This window comes from Camellia sinensis, chromosome 10 (genome assembly GCF_055761805.1).
Source record: "Camellia sinensis isolate YWXY chromosome 10, ASM5576180v1, whole genome shotgun sequence".
NCBI lineage: Eukaryota > Viridiplantae > Streptophyta > Magnoliopsida > Ericales > Theaceae > Camellia > Camellia sinensis.
In genome coordinates, this window is record NC_138970.1 from 56394939 (window position 1) to 56411332 (window position 16394).

A 16394-nucleotide genomic window follows, 5' to 3' on the forward strand; every position below is an offset into this window, starting at 1 on the left:
CTTGCCAGTAAATCTCAACCACACAATGGAACACTCTAGGAAACTTTAGGAAAATTTCACTCTAGAGGATCCTTGGTGATCACAACGATGACTTTGGCGTCATTTTGTTAAAGTTAAGAAAGTTTATACTTTATTAAAGAGATTTTTTTTTCCCCGCCTAACTGAGGTTATAAATTCATTGGAAAAACTAAACAATTAAAAATGCATCAAACAAGGTAATACTTTTAACATAATTTTTTTTTATATATTTATTTTCAATTAATAAATTAGTCTTTTAGCTAATTCTCAAATAATGCTTTCATACACCTGTATTGATTGCTAGTAATGTGAGCATTCAATTATTCACGCAGTTTAATCCTTTATTTCTTAAAAACAAATTATATTTTTAAAATATTCACATTTTTTTCTTAGGGTGAAACACTAATAAATCTTAAATAGTAATCTTATAAACTGTTTGGTCCTCTATTTTTTCTTATGGACCCAAAAGGCTCATTCTAGTGTGCATTACATAAAGAGTCTCGACAAATGTAAGTTTTTTTATAATGTTGAAATTACTAAATGTAACACTTCAAAAAAACTTCATAGTATACATTTTCCAAACGTAATACTCAAAAAACGTAACGCTCCAATGTAACACACAAAAAAATTACTTAGTATACTCTTCTTAAACGTAACAAAATAACATTCTAAAAAAACTTAATATTGTACTTTTCCCAAACATAACACTCCAATTAATACAACATACAAAAACTCCTTAGTGTATTTTTTTTTTTCTAAACGTAACACTCTAAAAACATAATACTTCAATCAATGTAACACACTAAGAAACTACGTAGTGTACTTTTCTCAAACGTAACAATATAACATTTCAAAAAAATTTCTTAGTGTATTTTTTCCAAACATAATACTCCAAGCAATGTAACACACAAAAACTCCTTAATGTACGTTTTCTGAACGTAACACTCTAATATAACACTCCAATGTAACACTAGAAAATCACTAACAAAAATATAGATTTCCACGCTTGAGAACTAACATTTCAGCCACCAATCCCCTCAAAAAGAATCTTTCACACTTCACCTTTCTATTCTCATCCCAAAAACGAATCATAAAATTGAAAAAATGAATTACAAAACGAAATTTACTTAATCTCAAATGGTACCAAATCAAATAAATACAACTTTCAAAAAAAAAAATGACTAATTGGTTCATAAGAAAACTCATAGGACTAAATAGATCAACATTTCCCCATATGAGATTTATAGATAAATTTTCCTTTGGTTGATAGTTCATTTTTTAATTTTTTTGTTTTTTTGTTTTTTTGTTTTTTTATAACAATTAGGACATGAACATATAGTTATTAGTATCCGATCAATTTGATTTTTTATATAAATAATATTTGTGATAAATTTTATGAATTAAACAGTTTAGATCATTGAAAGAGGCCTAAGATGGGCCTACTCAAGTATCATAGTAACTTGTTATGTCTTGTGGGCACAAGACATATGAGGTGTATATTGACATTAGATTCACATCTAGAAATTTGATTAGAGCGGTGGTGTCACCTCCTAGTAATCTTCGAAGTTGGGCTGCTTTATTTTTTTGCTCCTCCCTAGAGAGGGAGTTGTAGATGCTTCTGCGGGCAGTTTCAGAGGATGGTTTCAAATAATCAATATCCCCTTCTGAGTATTGGTGATTTCAATTAAATAGGCTCCATTTGGGAGAAGCAAGGAGGAACGAAATGCCGTATGAGCTAGCTTCAAATCTTCTTAGAGTTATTGTCAAATTATGCCCTTATGGACTTAGAATTTAACGGTGCCCCTTATACGTGGACAAATAATCAGATAGGTGCGGCAAATTCTCGGCAAAAGCTGGATCGTGTAGTGGCATCAATAGAATGATGAGCTCTTTATTCTTATGCTCAAGTCTTTCATGAGGCTTAGGTGGGTTTTGACCATTGTCCCCTTGTCCTAAATTGTCAAGTTCCTCTAAAAAAGGTGCCAAGAGTGTTCAAGTTTGAAACAATGTTGTCTACCCATATTGACTCTCTGGATGTTATTCACTCAAAGTGGGATGTTGAAATTAATGGGTCCCCTATGTTTCAATTGGAACAAAAGTTGAAGTCATGCAAATGGTTTATAGGATTGGAGCAAGGCTACATTTGACAATAACAAGCTTTGTATAGGCCAATTGAAATCAGATTTGTTAAAGCTTCAAGCACAGGATGCCTCGGATGAAAATTTATAGAATCAAGCATGGATCAAATCTGAGCTGGAAAGTGTTATGGCTAGAGAAGAGATGCATCTCCACCAATGTTCGAGAATTCAATGGCTGAATTATGGGGATAAGAATTTGGCTTTCTTCCATGCTTCCATGATGCAACGACGACAGTGAAATCAACTTCTTCAGTTACAAAATAAGGCTGGTAAGTAGCTGATTTCAAATTAGGGTATTGGACAGTATTTTGTTCATTATTTTGAGTCATTGAAAATTTGTTCTACTTTTACTTAGCCTCTCGTAACTTTTCCGGGTTGTAAACTTTGAGTTTTGGGCATTGGAACTTGCCTTGATCTGCAAAATTACCTTCTGAATTTCTGGACAAAAACCGCTCGTGCGGAATTGAAAACCACTTGAGTGGATTCTCACAGGGTTTTTCAACATTTTTAGATTTTTTCTGGGTAGAAAATTGCTCGAGCGGATTTTGGATGGATTTCTGGACAGCTCTCTGGAACAATTTGGCCGTAAAGGGAAAAAATTTCGCTCGTGTGGAATTCAAACCGCTCGGGTGGATTTCAGCTTGTCAGTCTCGATTTTTGTGCTCTTTTCCTCAAAACTGAAGCGAAAAGGTTGTTTTGACCATTTTTTCAGCTCTCTCTCTCTCTATGTAACACCCGCCTCCTTGATTAACTATTAAATCTGAAGGTTACCTTAATTATGTGCTTTTATGTGACTTATATGTTTATATGTGTGTTAATTATGTGCCATGAGTTATTTGAAGTATGTTTTGATTGACAGATATGTTAGGGTGTGAAAAAGACATGTCTAAATTGTTAAGCTATAAGGTTAAAATTAAATGTTGGACTAGGTGGTTAGAGCCTAGTATAAGTCAGAAAATATTTATAATTGAACATATCTTTACACGATTGTTACTCACAGTTGGCTCCTAGAAACGCGTGAGTAGGACACGACGTTTGACCTACACAACAGATTTAAACACAATGGTTCAACATGCAATCCTCTCATGCAATCACTTCATAACCTATTCGTTACTTAGTCACTAATTTTCCTTGTATTCATACGATGCAAATGCACATGAAAAACATTTGAAAACCATGCAATCGGAGATCTAGAAGTCAGAGAAAACAGAAAGGAAACAAAACTGAGCCGGCCCTACTGACTGCACGTGCGATGGCCTTGGACTGCTCATGTGAGTAGAATGCAAAGGTGAGCAGGAGAAGGTTGGCCGCTCGTGCGGTGGCCATGACCGCTTGTACGGTGCTTAAGCCAACTTTAAAGTTGAAGCTCCATTTTTGCAAATCCAATTTCAAATTCATGACAATCAAAACCCAAAACTCACAAAAACATGTTGAATAACCAAGTTCTAACTTCAAATTAAACCATGTCTTCAAAACAAACCCATTTGCATTGAAAAAGAAAAGATGAAAACTTTAAATTCAAGGGCAAAATCAAGAACCATGGAAATGTAAAATTTCAAATTCAAAATCTAGGAATTTTTTCCTCCATCTACAAGAATCATGCAAGAAACAAGTAATTGAACAAGAATGATACTATGTATGACAAAGGCTTCAACTATTTCTTTCAATTTCTCCCTTTAGGGTTCTTGACATGAACTACACCACCCAATCCCCAATTTTCCACTTAGATTCTATGAGTTCAAGGATAACACAACTTAGATTCAAGAATTTAGAGAAGAATTCTTACCTTAAAGGGTTAGTTTGGTGAAGATTTGCTCAATTCCATTTCTTCCCCTCTTTTCCTTATTCTTCCTCTTGTTCTCCTAAATCTCTAGAACTTTCTCTTTTCTCTCTCTCTCAAATTTAGTCTCTCTTTCTCCCCTACCCATTGTTGAGCTCCAAACACAAAATATCTATTCTAAGTCATGCAGCAATTCTTTTTGCCTGGTGAGTAAATAAGCCAAGTTTCCAGTTGATTTTCGACTGAGGGTATCGGCAACGGTATTAGCTTTCCCCGGATGGTACAAGATTTGCAAATCATAGTCTTTTATCAATTCTAGCCACCTCCGTGGTCTCATGTTCAACTCTTTTTGGGTAAAAAAATATTTGAGAGTCTTGTGATCCATATAAACCTCACATGTTGCCCCGTATGGATAGTGTTGGTGAAAACACCAGAAAAAATTATATTTTATTGTTAAATGATGCAAAGAAAATGAGATACAAATAGATCAGGCTGAGGCACGGATATCTCGTTTTCTTTAAGGAGATCAAGCCCACTGTGGTAAGAAGAATCCCAATTCCGATGCAGCAGTCACAAAACTATGACTTGTCCCCTCCAGGATACAACAGCCCGACCACTTGTCGTATGGTTCAGGCCAACTCTGCACAAGATGGTGAACCTAAAGCTCCACCAATAAAACACCCTTCTTTGCTAGTAATCTCTCTTGTATAGAAAATAGTTGATGTGTTAGAATAGAAAAGAGTAGATGAGATGAACTATTTATAGGCCATTAGGACCTTACAGTTACACAAAAAATAATGGCCATTAAATAAAAGAAAAGAAAGAGACTCCAAATAATAAAGAGAAAATGGTTACACCAAAATAATGACCATTAACCAAGAAAAAATGGAGAAACTCCAAAATTAACTCACCACCAAAGTCATGAATTCTAATTAATCTCTATTCATGACCAAGAGGTTACCAAAGTAATGAAACTCCATTTATGACCAAGATATATAAATAAATAAAAAATATTAAAATGATCCAACAATCCCCCACTCATTTTAATATCAACAAGGTAAGAGAGATTACCAAACAAAGGTAGACTAGTATGCATCATGAAGGTGTGCTCTGCATTGAACCTTTATTAGTGAAACAACAACCTCTACTCTAGAGTCAGTAGTGGTCTCAGACTTGAACTATGACTGTTTAGGGGGAATAAAGAATTACTGCTCACACATAATAATCTAGGTGTTGACATGAGCTTTAATAGCTAGCACATTACGGCCTTGTGCTAATCCCAGTTTTCATGAGCATATTCGAGAATAAGCCTTGTTCTCATAGAAAGCGGCCTCACTTTCATGCTCATATAGGTGAAATTTGTCAAGGATGTTCCTGTAATTGACACACCCCACTCAACAAGAGCTACAAAATTTCATTAAGAGTATAAAAACTCAACCCTCCAACATTACAGGACAAATGCACTTATATCATAGGGATGGATAACAAAATATTAAAGAGTGCATTTTTTACAACCACCATATGATTCGTTCTTCCCATTGAACCTAGTTACAGGATCTCTGGTCCCTAGGTTAGGTATCATCATACATGGTTTATGATTTTATAGGCTTCAAACCAATCTCCCTCGATGTATTCCAGACCCTATCTCTCGCCAAGGCCTTGGTTAACGGATCCGCAAGATTATCACAAGATCTTACACAATTCACAGTTATGATGCCATTACTCAAATAGGATCTCACATTACCGTGTTTCCTTCAAATAGGTCTGGATTTACCATTATAAAAATGGTTGTTCACTCTACCAATAGCAGCAGTGCTATCACAACGAATTAACACGGGAGGAATTGGTTTTTCCCAAAAAGGGATTTCATGTAACAAATTTCTTAACCAATTTCCTTCCTCACATGCTGAAACTAATGCTATAAGCTCAGCTTCCATAGTTGAATTAGCTATTATAGTCTGTTTTTTCGACTTCCAACATATAGCACCACCACCCAAGGTAAAAATAAAACCCGAGGTAGAGAGAGAATCACCTGACAAAGTGTTCCAATCGGCATCACTATATCCCTCAAGTACCGCAAGATACTTGTTATAAAAAAACCATAATATTTGGTCCCAGATAAATATCTCATAATTCTTCCCATGGCTAGCCAATGATGTCGACTTGGTTTGCTAGTAAACTTGCTAAGTACTCCAACAGTATATGCAATGTCAGGTCTAGTACAGTCAGTAACATATCTCAAACTACCGATCATGCTAGCATATTCCTTTTGATTAATCACTTCTTTTTCATTTGTTACAACAGATAAATGTATGCTTGCATCAAAAGGAGTAGCAACATATTTACAGTCTAGAAAATTATATTTCTTTAACTTTTTCTCAACAGAATGCGACTGATCAAGAAAAATACCATCATTAGTCTTGGTAATTTTAATTCCCAAAATAAAATTGGTTTCACCAAGATCTTTCATATCAAAGTGGCTATTAAGCATATTTTTAGTCTCATTTATAATATGCAAATTAGAGCCAAAGATAAGTAGATCATCCACATATAGGCTAATAATCACATGTGCATTCTCACAAGTTTTATAATATATGCACTTATCACATTCATTAGTCTTATAGTCATTCTTAAGCATGCAGGAATCAAATTTCTCATGCCATTGTTTAGGAGCTTGTTTTAAACCATAAAGGGATTTAGTTAGCTTACACACCTTGCTTTCTTGGTCAGGCTCCACAAAACCTTCGGGTTGGTCCATGTAAATCTCCTCATCTAGATCTCCATTTAAAAAAGTTATTTTTACATCCATTTGATGAATTTTTAAATCATGAATTGCAGCCACTGCAATCAACAGTCTAATGGATGTAACTCTAGTAACCGGAGAAAAAGTATTAAAGAAATCAAGATCAACTTGTTGCTTAAAACCTTTAGCGACAAGCCTCGCTTTACATTTATCTATAGTTCCATCCAGTTTAAGTTTTTTACGAAGGACCCTTTTACACCCAATAGTTTTACAACATGGAGGTAAATCCACTAGATTCCATGTTTTATTTGAAAGTAGTGAATCTAACTCATCATTTACGGCATCTCTCCAGAAAATAGCATCAGGTGATAATAAAGCTTCTTGCACCGTAAGAGGAATTTCTTTCACATTGTAAAGATAATAGTCATGGCCAAAATCTTTTTCAACTCTAGCTCGTTTACTCCTCCTTGGTTGGATTTGAGAATTTTCTTGTTCTTGAAAAACTTGAGGAGTAGAAGAGCTAGGCATAGATAAAATATTTTCAGAAATTATTTGACCCCCACTATTTCTAGATTTGAAAGGAAATTTATTTTCATGAAAATAGCATCACCTGATTCAAAAATAATATTATTTTCCATATCAAAAAATCTATAAGATGTACTATGCAACGCATACCCAAGAAAAGCACAGGTGGTTGCTTGTTCACCCAATTTAGGTCGTTTAGGATTTGCAAGCCTTACAAAAGCTAAACAACCCCAAACCCTAGATTTGGTTTATGCCCCCGCCACAACTCATAAGGTACAATTTGAGTTTTTTTGTGTGGCACTCTATTTATCACATGGCAAGCTGTTAAAATAGCCTCGCCCCAATGATTTGAGGAAGCACCTGAATCAATAAGCATAGCATTTGTCAAGTCAATTAACGTTTTATTTTTTCTTTCAGCTACGCCATTTGATGAAGGTGAATATGGTGGAGCAGTCTCACGAATAATTCCCAATGACTGAACAAAAGAGTTGAATCCTAGAGATTCATACTCCCGGCCTCTATCACTTCTAATTCTTTTAATCTTTTTACCGAATTGATTTTCCACTTCAAGAAGAAATTCTTTAAATTTCTCAAAAGCATCACTTTTATTTTTTAATAAATATATGTTTGTGTATTTTGAAAAATCATCAATAAAAGTGATAAAATATCGGTTACCACCCCGAGTTAAAATTCATTCAAACTCACACAAAGCAATATGAAATAATTCTAGCAATTCGGTATTTTTTTCAACACTTTTATGAGGCCTCTTGGTACTTTTTTGCTTTACTACAAACTTCACATTTCTCAAAATTTTTTGTCACTTTAGGAATTAATCCTAAACTACTCATGATTCCCACATATTTACCGTTAATATGACACAAGTGAGCATGCCAAAAAATTAATAGATGACAAAGTGTATGTGGTGTCATAGTAATAATCATAAAATTAATCAGCAAGTAAATTTAAGAGATAAAAGCGACGTTTATACTCATCTGTATTATAGGAAGCCACTTTTGCTTCATGTGCCTCGTAGTCTTTATCATTCATCTCCTCGGTTGGGATTTTGTTTGGATTCTTCTCAGTAAGAACATATGCAACTTTCAAAAGGCTAAGGTAAAAAAGAACTTTTCCTTTCCACCTCTTAAAATGAACTCCTTTGAACTTCAAAGGCTTGTTGAGATCTCCAATTCCATCATTGGTTTTTTCTGGTACTTGTTCCATGGTTGATCTCTTTAAAATTGTTGGTGAAAACACCAGAAAAAATTATATTTTATTGATAAATGATGCAAAGAAAATGAGATACAAATAAATCAGGCTGAGGCACGGATATCTCGTTTTCTTTAAGGAGATCAAGCTCACTACGGTAGGAAGAATCCCAATACTGATGTAGTAGTCACAAAACTACGACTTGTCCCCTCCAGGATACAACAGCCCGACCACTTGTCATATGGATCAGGCCAACTCTGCACAAGATGGTAAACCCAAAGCTCCACTAATAAAACACCCTTCTTTGCTAGAAAATAGTTAATGTGTTAGAATAGAAAAGAATAGATGAGATGAACTATTTATAGGCCATTAGGACCTTACAGTTACACCAAAAATAATGACCATTAAATAAGAGAAAATAGAGAGACTCCAAATAATAAAGAGAAAATGGTTACACCAAAATAATGACCATTAACCAAGAGAAAATGGAGAAACTCCAAAATTAACTCACCACCAAAGTCATGAATTCTAATTAATCTCTATTCATGACCAAGAGGTTACCAAAGTAATGAAACTCCATTTATAACCAAGATATATAAATAAATAAATAATATTAAAATGGTCCAACAGATAGTGGCGGCAAATCTTTAATGCAAAAACCACTGCGACAAGCTCTAAGTCATGAGTTGGGTAATTCTTTTCATGTGGCCTCAGTTGGCGGGAATACATACATATATCAAAGAATGAGCTAGAGCCTAGTGAATAACAACAGTGTAAAGAGTTTAAAAATGATGTCCTTACTATAATTCAAATCGGTTAATGATAGCCGTAAACAGAAAATCTAAATCGTTTGCTTAACAGATCCATATTTCATACAAAAAGCATAGTAGTCATAAATATGAAGAACCGCATGTTCGGATTGTTAAATGCCGAATCAAGAAGTTGAGAAATAAGAAAATCTCGTTGGTAAAAGTAGATTGGCAAAATCACAGTGGAATTTATGCGACTTGGGAAAGAGAATAAGATATGAAGCGAAAATACCCCGAATTATTTTCATTAGACCCTACACTCTTCCTGGAAGAAGGTAATTAAGTTTGGAGGACCAAACATCCTACGAGGGAGAGACTATAACACCCGCCTCCTTGATTAACTGTTAAATTTGAAGGTTACCTTAATTATGTGCTTTTATGTGACTTATATAGGACACTATATATTCATATTTGCTCTCACTTCTCTTTATAAACCCACCAAATTTCAATCTTCTCTCTAAGATTTATCAAGATCTACCAAGAATTTGAGAGAGCTTTTTACACCGAATCGAAGAAGGCAGCGAGGGCTACGGTCTCACTTTTCGAATCGAGTTTTTCTCAACATCTATTTTTAGGGTTTTTCATCCTCTTTCTCTCCAAAGCTTGAGATAGGGATTCTCTTAGAGTTATATATATATATATATATATATTTGCAAGTTTATGTTGATTTTGGAGCTTCCTTTTGTAGTATTGAGCCTTGATTTTGGCTTATGAGTTCTTGATGATCTTAAAAGTGGGTTTTCCTCAATGTTTTCTAAAATTTTTGAAGGGTATGATCTATATTGTTAATGGGGGAGTTGCCTTGGGAAAATCCTTTCAAAAATGAGGAAAAACCTAGTTTTTTGAAAACCCTAAAAATTGGTGATATTATTTTGGGAAAATGATAACATGTTAAGAAATCTTTGGTTATTGAGTATCATGATGTATATGTGATTGGGATATTCCTATGATTGTGTGTAAGAAGGAAGTTCCATGAAAAGAAAATGAGAAATGGTTAAATTGAAACTTGTTGTATAGCTCATTATTGGTTGGTCTTCAAATGACCAAATGGAAAATAGATATTTACTTATGAAGAATATATGAATGTTGAGGTTGTTAAGTCACCCTTTAAAGTTATATTATGATGGTTAATATACGAAAAATACTTGAAGGTTAATGTTGTATTGCTTTATCTCTTATAATGTATTATGATATTGCATTGATAAAAGATGTGGAATTTGATTATAATGGAGGATTGTGTAGATGAGTTGAGAATTTTCAATGCATTGATACATAAATGTATAGTATTGGCATTGTTTATGTAGAGGAGTTTGTGATCTTAATCTTTTCATGTTTGCCATTTCGCTGACTATGTACAGGGATCGAGCTGTTATTTGTGCGCTTGAGTAGAGAAAAGGACTATCCAGTACTTTTGCAACGCACTTGAACTTTTGGGAAGAAAGTTTTACCACTTGAGCGGTGAAAGGTGCCCTCGAGCGGTCGGCCTATATGTTTCGTACCGCCTTACTCACACCGCTCGAGCAGTGAAGTGCGCACTCGGGGGGTGAAGTGTACGCTTGAGCGGTCTTCGCAATCCAGTTTACTATAAACTGTGTTGTTGCTTGTTTCAATATTTGAGCCATCCAAATTTTCAGAGAGGAAGAAAAAACGAAGTGTTTTATATTAAAGAGTGCTTTGTGGTGTTTACTTGATGATCTAACAGTGATTAATGGATTCATGAACTTTGTTTTCTTTTATTCACAAAAGAGAGTTGTTATTTAGTGGATTTCGGAGAATTTGGGCCTAAAACTTTGGGGGTTTCTGGAGTGGCTCATCATCGTGGATTCGACATCGGTGTTGTGCATTCAACATTGGACAAGACAATTCCAATATGAAGACGGTGGTGGAAGTTGCACATTGGGGTCAGTTCAATTCGGGCATGGATTCACAAGGTAATTGAAGGTACATTTGTGTAATTTCTTTTTGTATTCTTAATGGATTGTTTTGTAACTTTTGCCCATGGTTTTTTCTATCACAATTGGAGGCGTTCCACTTGTGGTTTTTCCACATTAAATCGTTGTGTCGATTTGTTTTTAATTGTTTGATTGAGATTGTTATTCATTGATTAAAATTGAAACATAATCATAAATCAATATCTCGGGTATTTTTGATTTTTCACTGATAAATTTTAAACTCTATTTTGTTTTTTGAAATAGAGATGTGATATTTTTTTTTAAATTGAGCTTTTAAGAAAAAAACATTTTGGAAACTCTTACGCTACCAATGATTTTAGAATATTCTATAGGCTAATTATGATTTTACAAGTTATTGATTAATTATGGATTACTATTAAAGTATTTGTTACAAATAAGGCTAACTATTGGCTTGGCTAACCGTGATTTAAAAAAATTATTGATTAACTATGAGTTGCTATTAAAATATTTTTTATAAATTTCAAATATGTTTTTGAACATCAAGTATGCAATGTGTGTGTAGTGTTGACTAATAATTATTATTAGAATATGTATATCTTTATAGGTAAAGGAGATCTATTAGATTTTTGTTCATAATTTTTAAATTGGTTATGGTATTAATTTGATATTGTTTTGTTTTCAATTACAAAATCAAATGATTTGATATACATATGAAGAGAATTTTGATTTCCTTAGCTTATACAAGTATATATGACACATTTGATCATTTTCTTTTGCAAACTTTAATTTTGCTCTGTGAATAATTTTTTTCAAACTTGAATTATTTTTTGTATATGTAATTTTTTTTCCCTTTTGTTTTCTCATACCTACATGTACTATGATCACACAATCTAAAAATTGATTTTAACCTAATAACCTCACTGACTAATTTCATCATTATGATTTGATAAATAAAAAATCAGCAATAATAATAAGAAAAACACTACAAAAAATTGTGATGTCCCGGGTCTTGGGCTTGAATAGTATTGTGTAGTAGGGTAGTATGCTTTTCTTTCGGTATTTGGCTTACCGTATCGGGTCATTGAGATTCCCTTTCTACTCCTACTTAACCCCTCTTAACTTTTCTGGGTTACAAAATTTGAGTTTTGAGCATTGGAACTTGTTTTGGATTGCAAAAACTAAACTCCGATTTTTGGGCAGAAAATCGCTTGAGCGGATTTTGGGTCCCGCTCGAGTGGATTTTTGGTGAAATTTTTGGGCAGCTCTCTAGAGAAATCCACCCATGAGACAGAAAATTCCACTTGTGGGGATTGGAAATTCCGTTCGTACGAAATTGAAAGCTCTCGGGCGGATTTCGGCGCGTCTATCTCGATTTTTGTGTTTTTTTTTTCCTTAGAACATGATAGACACATATTTTTCACTTCTCTCTCTCTCTTTCTCTCCTCTATACTCATATTTTCTCTCGCTTCTCTCTAAAAGCACATCCAAATTCAACTTCTCTCTAAGATTTAGTTCAAATCTTCAAAAGTTTGAGGGGGATTTTTATACCAAATCGAAGAGGGTGACAGGGGCTACATGTATAACCGATTGGATTGTGTTTTCGCCAACGTTGATTTCTAGGGTTTTCTTTCTCTTCATCTCCCAAGCTTGAGGTAAGGATAATCTTTGAGTTATGTATACATATTTGCAAGATTATGCTTGTTTGAAGAATTTATTACATGTTGAGTCATGATATTGGGTTGTTGAGCCCTAGATGATGTTAGAAGATGATTTTATCTACTTTTCAAAACTTTTGAGAATATGAGTTATGTTCTAAGGTATGGGTGTTGTTTTGAAAAAATCTTTTAAAAAATGAAACAAAAACCTTGTTTTGGTGGATATCTTAGAATTTGGGGATTTTGGAAAAAAGTTGAGATATTGTAAAATTGATGCTTAACAAATTGTTTTGTGAAGAAATGGAGAAATTTCTATAGTTGTATTACATGAGGAATTTCATGGAGGAAATGGAAAATTGTTGACTTTGATGCTTATGGTTGAGTTGTCTTGGAAAATCAAGATTTAGAAAATGATGTTGAACAGGTGGAAAATACATGAATGTTGAGGTTGTTATATCATCCTTTAGAATTATATTATGATGATTAACATATGAAAAATGCTTGAAAATTTATATTCTATTATTTTATCTCTTGTAAATGTATTATGATGTTGCATTGATAAGAGATGTGGAAAGTGATCACAATGCAGATATGTGTAGAAGAAATTAAAAATGGATTATATTAATGCATTGGACATTTTGCATTGTCATTACATTTTGTCATAGATGCAATTGATTTTGAATCTTTCATTAGAAAAGTATTGCTTTGAGTAAGGATATTGTTTTGTGAAACAATATCATATTGATTTGTTTTGGGGGTAAATACGTTGGTAAATCTAGATAGGGAGTGTAATTGGTATTGGTTAAGTTGGCCTGAGTGTCCATGGTGAAAGACCGGAAACACACATGGAGGAGGTACCACATGCCTTCCAGTTAGCTGCCGGTAAAGTGGGGATTGGTAGTACTTGTTATGTCTACTTGTAGACACCAACATAAGGATTACCTGAGTCGTATTTACCGCCCCTTTGAATTACACTGAAATTATTGAATTGTTAAATTCTCAAGATTGCATTATGCACAAAAGTTTGAAAAGATAGGGTTTTGAACAGGGCATGGCATATGCATTCATCCCATGAAATTGTATAAAATGTATATACTTTGTGAAGATTTTCCTACTGGACTTTGTGCTCACCTTATGAGATTTTGTGTAGAAAATGATGTGGTGATCCCGTCGAGTTAGAGGCGTGGAATATGTCTTGAGAGCACGAGGCTATTTTCTTTTGTTGTAATTGTTTTGACAAGCCAATGGCTTTACATGTATGGGTTCGGAAAACCATTTTTGTGTAACCGGGCTTAAGTCTTGGAATTTGTAGCCCTTGAGGGTATTAATTTGTACATGACTTATCATGTTACGTGCTATAGATTCATATTCTAGAAATATTGAATGTATAACCGCATGTGGGACATTCTTTTGTAAAATCTCAAGAGTTTAATGAATCTTCATGTTAGGGATTGATTGTAATGCCTATGTTGAGATTTTATGTTCCATATATATGTTAAGCATTGGAGAAGTTGATTGGAAATAAGATGACGTAAATGGAAATTAATAAATCTTATATTGTGTAAATTTTCATAGCATGACAAAAATACTAAGTAAGAAGCTTTTTTTTGTTCATTTTTTTATTATTATTTGTACATACATCATATATAAATTATTCTTTATTTTATACTAGTCAAGTCTGAGCTTACTTGAAACTCTATACCAATTCAATTAATTTATTCTCAAATGAGCCAAACAAACAGACAATATAAGAGAAAGGGTGGAGGTAATTTGAGATTTGAAAAGAGAGATTATGGGTGGGGGTAGAGGTTGACTTGGGGGAAAATGTAGGGAATAAAGGTTACAAGTTGAGGTAATCGCGTAGTAAATGTGCTTTAAATATGAGCTGATGTGGTTAAAGGACAGATGATGAAAATTGAAAAGATGATAGTCGGCGAAGGGTGGAGGCTGAAAAGAGTTATCGGAGGAAACATTTTAAAAAGAAATGGTTAACAGGTCTAGAGATCAACGTATAAGATAGCTGTATATAAAATCTTTTGATAAGGAAGATCCATTATAAAAAATCTATATAATAACTTTTTTTTATATATATTTTAAAATCCAGTGTATAATACGGGTAATATACTAGTACATATTTTACAAAAAAAAAAAAATTGTTTTGAACTGAGAGATGGTGACTAGAGGTGATTACAAACAGAAGGAGCTGGTCAGAAAAAGTTGTAATTACGAGATTGGTTTGTTCACCACTAGAGATAGATGGATTTATCGAAGGGCAGGATGGAAAAGAAAAGAATGAATGAAACTTGTTTTTAAAATATTTTTTATTTATTAGAATTTAGTAAATTTTATAATTTTTTTTAATAATCTTTAGAAATGGAAAAAAAAATACCACTATGCTCACTGGCTACTCAATTTTGCTAGTTTAGTATGACATATCATAATAAAATAATAGGTCACTTTTCTTTTCTTTTTTCCCTTTCAAAAAAATAAAAAATAAAATATTAATTGGTGATGAAATAATGTAGAGAAAAAAGTAAAACTCTGTATATGTTATTGTATTGAATCAAGTGCAATGACTCCTATATTTATAGGAGGAGAGAATATACACTAAGTAGGGAGGTTTATTAATCACACACACTAAATAGGGCAGGTACAATAATCACTACCAATTAACAATATAAAACTATATATATATATACACTAACAGCCCCTTGCAAACTCAAGGTGGATAGACATTAACCAACATGAGTTTGGAAACTAAGTCACTGAAACGACCAGGGGATAAGCCTTGGTGAAGATATCAGCAAACTGATTAGTAGAGGCAATAGAATGGAGATGGATTGTGCCACGAACAACATGCTGGCGGATAAAATGACAGTCGATCTCAATATGTTTAGTGCGATCATGGAAAACATCATTATGAGCAATTTGAATATCACTTTGGTTGTCACAATAAAGAGAGGTAGCATCAATAGAAGCGACACCCATGTCAGCAAGGAGCCATCAGAGCCATAGAAGTTCCTAGGTAGTACCTGCAAGAGCTCGATATTCAGTCTTTGTACTAGAGCGAGCAGTGAGAGTCTGTTTCTTGCTGCGCCAAGAAATAAGTGAATCCCCTAGGAAGAAGCAAAAGCCAGTAGTGGAGCGACGATCAGTGGGATCCCCAGCCCAATCAGTATCAGAATAAGCATGAAGTTTGAGAAAAGATAGAGAGGAATAGTGAAGACCATGAAATAGAGTGCTCTTGAGATAGCGAAGAATGTGAAGCAGGGCATCATAATGAGGTGTGCGAGAAGCCAACATATATTGACTGACAATGTGGACAGCATATGAAAGATCAAGACGAGTAACTGTAAAGTAGATAAGACTGCCTACCAATTGCCGATAGAGAGTAACATTAGAAAGAAGAGTGCCATCAAGAGGAGTAAGACGAGTCTGAGGATCAATTGAAGTAGAAGTAGTTTTGCAATCAGTAAGTGCAGCTCGAGTGAGAAGATCAGAAGTATATTTGGCCTGAGAAAGAAAATAATCAAACGAGTCATGAGAGATTTCAAGACCTAAGAAATAATTGAGAGTACCAAGATCCTTCATCTCAAAGTGGCTGCTA